Source organism: Octopus sinensis, linkage group LG15, assembly GCF_006345805.1.
Source record: "Octopus sinensis linkage group LG15, ASM634580v1, whole genome shotgun sequence".
Taxonomy (NCBI): Eukaryota; Metazoa; Mollusca; class Cephalopoda; order Octopoda; family Octopodidae; genus Octopus; species Octopus sinensis.
The window spans coordinates 26279275-26287938 of NC_043011.1; the positions used below are offsets into that span (position 1 = coordinate 26279275).

At 39.5% G+C, this 8664-nt stretch overlaps 1 long non-coding RNA gene across 1 annotated transcript; it reads right to left on the reverse strand.

Annotated features, from left to right (window-relative positions):
- Positions 1-3753: 3753 nt before the first annotated feature.
- On the reverse strand, positions 3754-5544 carry LOC115220005. The gene is made up of 2 exons (XR_003882404.2): positions 5317-5544; positions 3754-4102 (listed from the first exon to the last, which is right to left on the reverse strand). It is a non-coding gene; the product is annotated as an uncharacterized LOC115220005 (long non-coding RNA).
- Positions 5545-8664: the final 3120 nt, after the last annotated feature.

Consider the following 8664-nt stretch of genomic DNA (forward strand, 5'->3'; position numbering starts at 1 on the left):
AACCGAGAGGAAATTACATATGGAGAATAGAAAGAGTGATGACCTTACAGAACGTCTGTGGTCAGAGGTCGTTATAAGTTAGCGACTGGTAATTTGTCAATTAACTGGATGACCTTCTTTATAGGATGTGTGTGTGTGTATGCTTGCCTGTGTGTACGAGAGAGAGAGAAGGGGAGAGAGAGAGAGAGAGAGAGAGAAGAGAGAGAGAGAGAGAGAGAGAGAGAGAGAGAGAGAGAGAGAGAGAGAGGAGAGAGAGAGCAGAAAAGAAGCAGGAACGAACTTTGTCTCTTTATATAAAATCTTTCTTATTGTGTACTGATACCTCGTTTTGTTTTTGTATCAATTGAATTTTCCTATCATTTCTTAACTCTTCTTCATCAATCCCTAAACAAATTATCAATATACAAATTACCTGATCTTTTAGTACTTATATAGGAGGGTGGAGGCGCAATGGCCCAGTGGTTAGGGCAGCGGACTCGCGGTCATAGGATCGTGGTTTCGATTCCCAGACCGGGCATTGTGAGTGTTTATTGAGCGAAAACACCTAAAAGCTCCACGAGGCTCCGGCAGGGATAGTGGTGATCCCTGCTGTACTCTTTCACCACAACTTTCTCTCACTCTTACTTCCTGTTTCTGTTGTACCTGTATTTCAAAGGGCCGGCCTTGTCACTTTCTGTCTCACGCTGAATATCCCCGAGAACTACGTTAAGGGTACACGTGTCTGTAGAGTGCTCAGCCACTTACACGTTAATTTCACGAGCAGGCTGTTCCGTTGATTCGGATCAACCGGAACCCTCGTCGTCGTAACCGACGGAGTGCTTCCATCGACCATATAGGAGGATTTTCATTAATCATCTCTTCATTATTTCAAACAATCATTTAGGACTAATTCCTTATGTTTTTAGAACCTCAAGACCTTTTGCTATATCATTTTGCCTTTGTGATTAAGATTGATAATATCTTCCTACCAAAACAATATACGAGGGGATGCTGAAAAGTTCCTTACTTTAAGGGTATCGAGAATGGCCTGGTTGGAGGCCCAACCTTCCAAGATCTTTTACAGGGCTAAGAAAAACTGAAGGACCACTGTAATAAGTGTGTGAATCTGAGAGGGGAATATTTTGAATAAAATCATAATTAACTGATTCTCCTGTATTTTCTTTTACCCAAAGCCAGGAACTTTTCAGCACTTCATTGAATGTTCATTTCTATCTTCCTTACATCCTCGAATTGAAATTAGAGGGACAGACGTAGAAGATCGTTCTTCAGCCAAATCATAGATTTGATGGACAGACGGATGGCATACCATCCGTTTCTACTCTTCTAATCAAGAAGACATAAAGTCGGACGTCGCTTTACGGAATCTGTCACGTGACAATAAAGGATTTTTTTACGACATTATTAATAAAAGACCAGCTATTTTGACCCTTGCTTCTCTCGGGTTTTGGTGGTGGTGTTGTTTTGTGGGTGTTGTCTCCTTTTCCCTTTCTTCTTTTGTTCGTCTTCTTTGCCTTCCCCATATTCCTCACCATGACAGCCAAACGGTAGTCCCGAGCGACTTGCAACCCTCCTCAAACCATTGCCCACCCCATTTTAACCCCCAGTGTAAAATTTGGCGCCAATCCGGAACCATTCCCATCCCAAAATGAGACAAATGACCAAGAAATCAAACAACTTTTTCGCATTTCAGCTTTATAGATATTGGTGAATGATGGCGGCAACACAGACAGCTATAGGCACAAGAATACACAATAAGAATAATAAGAATTTCTAGGTGTTGCAGCTGTCTGTTCTATCAGTGAATCATACACACACACACACACTGGAACTGGTGGTGCGTTGTGTTTTTGAGCCAATCACACTTCATCTCGCGTCGCTCAGCGATCACTTCGACACCTGACGCGTGGCACACATTTCACCTGTTCAGACAACGTCGATTTAATGAAGAGAATGAGCCAATGTGCGGCACGAACACTATAAACAAATCATTTGTGCGGATCGTTTGGCAAAAAAGGTGAACGTTCATATGTCGTCTTCAAAGTGAGAGTCCATCTCTCACACACACATACATATATGTATATATATATATATTATATGCATATTATATATATATATATATATATATATATATATATATATATATATATATATATGCATATATATATATATATATATATATTATATATATATATATATATATATGGTTCCGGGTTCAGTCTCACTAAGTGGCACCTTGGGCAAGTGTCTTTTATTTTAGCCTCGGGCCGACCAAATACTTGTGAGTGTATTTGGTAGACGTCCGTCGTATGTAGATGTGTGTGTGTGTGTGTGTGTGTATGTGTGTGTGTGTGTGTGTGTGTGTGTGTGTGTGTGTGTGTGTGTGTGTCAGTGTTTGTCCCCACTTCACCGCTTGACAACTAGTGTTGGTGTGTTTACGTCTCCGTAACCTAGCAGTTTGATAAAATAACCCGATAGAAAAAGTACCAAGGTTAAAAAAAGAAGTCTTGGGGTCGATTTGTTCGACTAAAACCCTTCAAGGCGGTGCTCCAGCACGGCCGCAGTCAAATGACTGAAACAAGCAAAAGAATAAGAGAATATATAAAGGGTCAACACACATTCCATATCTTGGTATTTTTTAAAATCAAATGTTAAGTTTGTAATTCACCTGAAGAAAACAGGTTTTCTTCATAATGTAATTAGTTTATTCATAACCTCCACCTAACCCACCCCACAAAAACCGTGTCTAAAACAGCTGTATTGAGCTTTAACTAATTTGTGCTCTTTCTTTACACATACATACATGCATACATACATACATACATACATACATACATACATACATACATACATACATACATACATACATACATACATACAGACATACATACCTCAAAGAAGACCTGGATGGAAACCATTCAGTATACAAAAAAAATTATGCATGGGTATGTTGACCGGAAGCTTGTAGAAGACAGCAGAATTAGCACGAAGCGCAGCCTCTCTTGGACACAAGACGACTACATCACATCACACTTTGAGGGCCAAGCGTCTGCAATCCAGGAACAGATTGCCACAAAGTACCTGGTGAACAAGAGAGACAGTGACGCTCTTGTAATCCCAAGGTGCAACCGCATGTGTAATCTATGTCATGTTTCTGTGGAAGACATCACGCATGTAATTAGCTGCTGTCCTAAAATGTCGTCACGGTACTACCTCTATGCTGCACAATGTTGTTGCTAAGACAATTTACAATGCCGTCCGCAAAAAAGACTGTCCTGAAATAAACTTAGAAAACCCCTCTGTTATGGAATACGTTCATAAACACCAACTCAAGGAATACTGGTGGAATATTCCCATCAAAACTTCTGAAAAAATGTAAATATAACAGACAGGATATTGTTGTTTGGGACAGAGGGGCAAAGGCATGTACCATCAAAGAGGTCAGCTGCCCGACAGATATAAATACCTCTTTGAAAATCAAAGAAAAAGAGGATATCTATGGACAACAGCTTTGAAACACACACACACAAACACAGACAGACACACACACACACACACACACACACACCACACACACACACACACACACACACACACACATACCTGAATGTACATATATGAATCTATGTGCGTATTCGTCAGTGTATCTGTATATGTATTTCTTTACCTTTTTTTTTTATATTTCTTTACTTATCTGAATATGATTTTGCGTGACCAGAGAAAGAAAATAATAACAATAATAATAAACAAACACACTTTGTGGGTGAGTGGTGATAATTCATTAAAGATTTATTAAATAAATAGAATAATATTTCAATGCGAAATGGTATTTTAGTTTTGATATTTCTTCAGTTTCGTCAAAGAATGTTCAGTGGAAGGTAAATGTGTGAATATGACGTCAGTAAAACACTTGTGAAGATGGTGGACATTACAGTGAAAGATGATCGTCTGCTCAACCACTTTACAGTGGCGCCACCTGAATGATCGGCTGCAGATTGCTTCACTTTGTCGATCCATTCTAAGATGACTTCTTCCAATAAAGCCAGCGATATTCGACCGTTTTTTAAAATTTGATGGTGGAAGTCTTTGATATTAAATAAATTACCTGTGTTAAAAAAAAAAGAAAATAAATAAAACAAATGAATTTTGTATCATACATACATACATACATACATACATCGAAATCTTCACCAAGGACCAAGTCCGTAGGGTAAACAGTGGCTATAAGAGGAATCCAAGTGAGCAGATATGGAGATAATGATGCAAATAAACAAATGGAACCGCTAGTGCTAGATATACAATATATACATATATACATTTACATGTATATATCTATATACATTTCATATATCATGTATATCTGTCTGTATATCGAGCCCAGGCGGTTTTATTTGTTTATTTGCACCATTATCTCCATATCTCCTCATCCGGATTCCTCTTCTTGTGTGTGTGTTTGTGTGAGCGCACAAATAAAGTAGAAAACTGGATTCAGAGGAATCAAGCAGAATCTACTATCAGTTCACATAGAAATTAAATTACGAATACAAATACGCAATCAGTAAATATTTCCACGAGGTGTGAATATCTTTATATATAAAAGAGAGGTTGTGTGTCTGTCTCCTACGATTTAGATTCCTAACTACTCCCACATTTTGCGGTGCAGTTTAACCAAAACCGGGTATCTTATAGTCGTGATTCATATCGAGCCCTTCTGGGTATTAGCGCGAGTCTACGATGAGTCTACGATTAAAAAAAAAATTACCATAATTTTTTCCCATTTTAATGCATTTTTCGCTATTATATAAGGGAAGTAACTCTCTAAAAATGTCTACGATGAGTCAACGATTAAAAAAAAAATTACCATAATTTTTTTTCCATTTTTAATGCATTTGTTTCCTAATTTTTGGCTACAACTCTCTAAAAATGCTTATATAGTTATTTCCCTTACAAACCCGAGCAACGCCGGGCGATACTGCTAGTAATTAATAAGTATGAGATGTCAATACAGACTTATTTATGAGTTGAATCTTGCATGAAACCAAAATGTTCCGATATACATGATCAGATAAGTTAATTTTCTCAATATATATAAATACAAAATCGTATTATATAACGTTAAGCATTTATATTGATGTAGAATGTACGTATATAGTTTTGAGTGTTAAAATTAATAAAACTGCTGCTGCAGGTATATTTTGCTGGGAAGTGGATTCTTCCACTTCCCAGCAAAAGGAACGGTTGTGGATTTGAAATCTTTCCAGTACAATTACCAAACAGCCATTTTTTCACAACCAGTAACAACTGTGTTGCATCACTCACCTAAAGTTTTCTCAGCTATACTTCTTAATTCTTTAATTTTCAATTCTCCAATTTTATATGTACACGCCTGGCCCGGCCAAGTAATATATCGATCTACTTCTATCTCAACCTGCTGGATTGGAAATTCTGTGTAGTTCGTTATAAAATTGATTGCCTCTTCTCGTGTCCATCTGAAAGATCATAAAAAGCAGATGCTTGAATTCAAGATTGGTACATACATACATACATACATACATACATACATACATACATACACATACATACATATACACACACACACGTACACACATACGTACGTACATACATACATACACATACACACATACATACATACATACATACACATACACACGTACACCCATACATACATACATACATACATACATACATACATACATACATACATACATACACATGAGCATGTCTAGATCGGTAACTATATGCATGAGAATACATACATAAAACATACATACATACATACATACATACATACATACATACATACATACATACATACATACATACATACATACATACATACAAAAATCCCCTATTGTTGATGTTGAAATTTCAATGAAGGAAACTTGGATCTAGGTTAGAAACCGGTCCTTTCTCTATTGGCAAGAAACCTTGAAATAAAACTGAATCATGACATACATACATACAAATACAGGGCTGGACAAAATAATGGTTTCAAATTTTGGCACAACACCAGCAAGTTCGGAGGAGGAGATAACTCTATTACATTGACACCCGTTGTCTATCTGGTACTTATTTTATCGACCCCGAAAGGCTGAAAAGACAAAGTCGATACATTTGTGTTGATCAGGGTATCCAACGTTTATGATTACGGCAACTCCTTTACTATTTTATTGTTTTATTCATCGCTGTGTATCGCAGAATTTTTTATAACGAGTTCTTGGGTTATGGATGGAAGCACTCCGTCGGTTACGACGATGAGGGTTCCGGTTGATCCGAATCAACGGAACAGCCTGCTCGTGAAATTAACGTGTAAGTGGCTGAGCACTCCACAGACACGTGTACCCTTAACGTAGTTCTCGGGGATATTCAGCGTGACACAGAGAGTGACAAGGCCGGCCCTTTGAAATACAGGTACAACAGAAACAGGAAGTAAGAGTGAGAGAAAGTTGTGGTGAAAGAGTACAGCAGGGTTTGCCACCATCCCCTGCCGGAGCCTCGTGGAGCTTTAGGTGTTTTCGCTCAATAAACACTCACAACGCCCGGTCTGGGAATCGAAACCGCGATCCTATGACCACTGGGCCATTGCGCCTCCACTCTTGGGTTATAGTGGGTAAGTGAGGACCCGGCCCATGTCCTGTAGATAGCTGACATAACACATCATATCTATCCGAAATTTGCACAAAATGTCTGTCCGTATTCTGTTTAAAAATGATCTCATTCTTCCTCGATCTTTACTTTGTCTATAACTAGGTGATATATTTGCTCTATGTGAGTATATCTTTGTGGGTTGTTTTCCCGAAGGGTTGTTTCATTTCGTTTAGGGAAGAGAATAGCTCCTTCTCATAGGGTGTAGGCTCTCCCTCATTAGTGATTACTTCTTCAGCAGCAGAGTGTGTCTCCTTGTCATAAGAAATGTATCCTTTCTTGCGCTTTTTATTGCGCTTTAAATTTTTTTTTCTGCTATGTCTTTTCCCGTCTCCCCCACCCCACAAAATAATTTGCTTATATCTTTCGACCTCTATCTGGCCGCGATCCTAGAAACTACTGCTATGTGGAGGTACTTCTAGATTGCTTAGTTCTCGCTTCTGTTGTAGCTTCTGTAAATCTTTATCTTCACCGGTTGTAGCTGGAAGAAGACGTTCTTGTGTCTTATGGTTTACTCCAAGCAACAAGGAGGGAGCAGTTATACTTGCCGACTCACAAATTGTGTTTGGAGTCACGATAACCTCCATAATTTGTTGCTATTGTTGTGGCTTTCGTTCTTGTAGGCTTTCTCTATAGAAAGCCTTTATAGTCACACGAGTAGCAACAGTGCCATCTACCTTCGATGCTGAGCTTTAAGGTTTTTCACTCTGTACCCTCTGCAGAATCAGTACTGGTGCTGTTTTATGGTTTTGGGGAGTCACGGGGATTTATATGTCCAAAGTTATTCCATTCGATCAAATATCGCTAAATTTTACGTCTGCACCGACCAAATGCCTATATTGTTGAACGAACAAGGTGGTATCAAAAAGTTCCCGGACTAGTTCTGTACCGCGCCAACAGATGGCAGCACACGGTTGCGTGCGCAGTGAGAGTTAGCAGTGACCTTCATGAGGCAGTGTGACGAGTGACATCGCTGTGTTTAGTTCGTAAGTTGTGAAATTTGTGTTTTTGTGATCACGTGCATGCTGTAATAAGTAGTTTTGTCATGGACAGGAACAAAGAACCAACGTAAAATTTTGCGTTATACTTGGGATGTCTGCTACAGAGGCATTGAACATGCTTCAGCGAGCTTACGGCGATGGGGCAATGGGGTCGCACGCAATGTTTCGAGTGGGACGGGCGCTTCAAAAGCGGAAGAACGTCCCTGGAAGACGATGGGCGATCTGGAAGACGATGGGCGATCTGGAAGACCTGTCTCGAGCGTCACCCCAAGAAATGTGGTATTGTGCATCAAGAATTCGTTACCCAGGGCCAGACCGTCAATAGAGAGTTCTACTGTAATGTTTTGAAGCGTTTGAGGGAGGATATTCGGCGAAAGCAACCGGATATGTAGGGCGCGAAGAACTGGAATCTTCACCCACCTCTCCTCACACGTGAGTTTCTCGCCAAAAGAAATTCGTCAGATTTAGTCCTTGTGGACTTTCACATCTTCCCCAAGATAAAAATACAGCTCAAAGGTCTCCGTTTTAACACCGTTGTCGAGATCCAGAGCGAACCACAGAGGGTCCTCGACCCGCTTACGGAAAACAACTTCCAGGCCGGATTCCAAAAGTGGGAAGAACGCTGGGACATTGGGACCGTTGTACTGCTGCGCAAGGTGACTATTTCGAAGGAGATTATGTTAATACTTAGGTAAATAAGTTGTCTTTTTATTAAACATAACTAATCCGGGGACCTTTTGATACCACCTCGAAAGTGACTACTAATCAAGGGGTAATATCATCACTTCTGATGCCTCTGACGATCCTTGTGATTCTTCCTAAATACTGCGAATGCAATTTGGGCTTGCGGTTAAGACTCATCTTCTCTTTTAAAGATGATACATATGATACCATAAACCCTCACTCTCTTCCAATAATGGAGATTTCATTTAAAATATCTGCCAGGGCTTTTTCCATGTTTTCCTTAGATCGAACGAGGAACTCGCTCATTGCCTTAGCA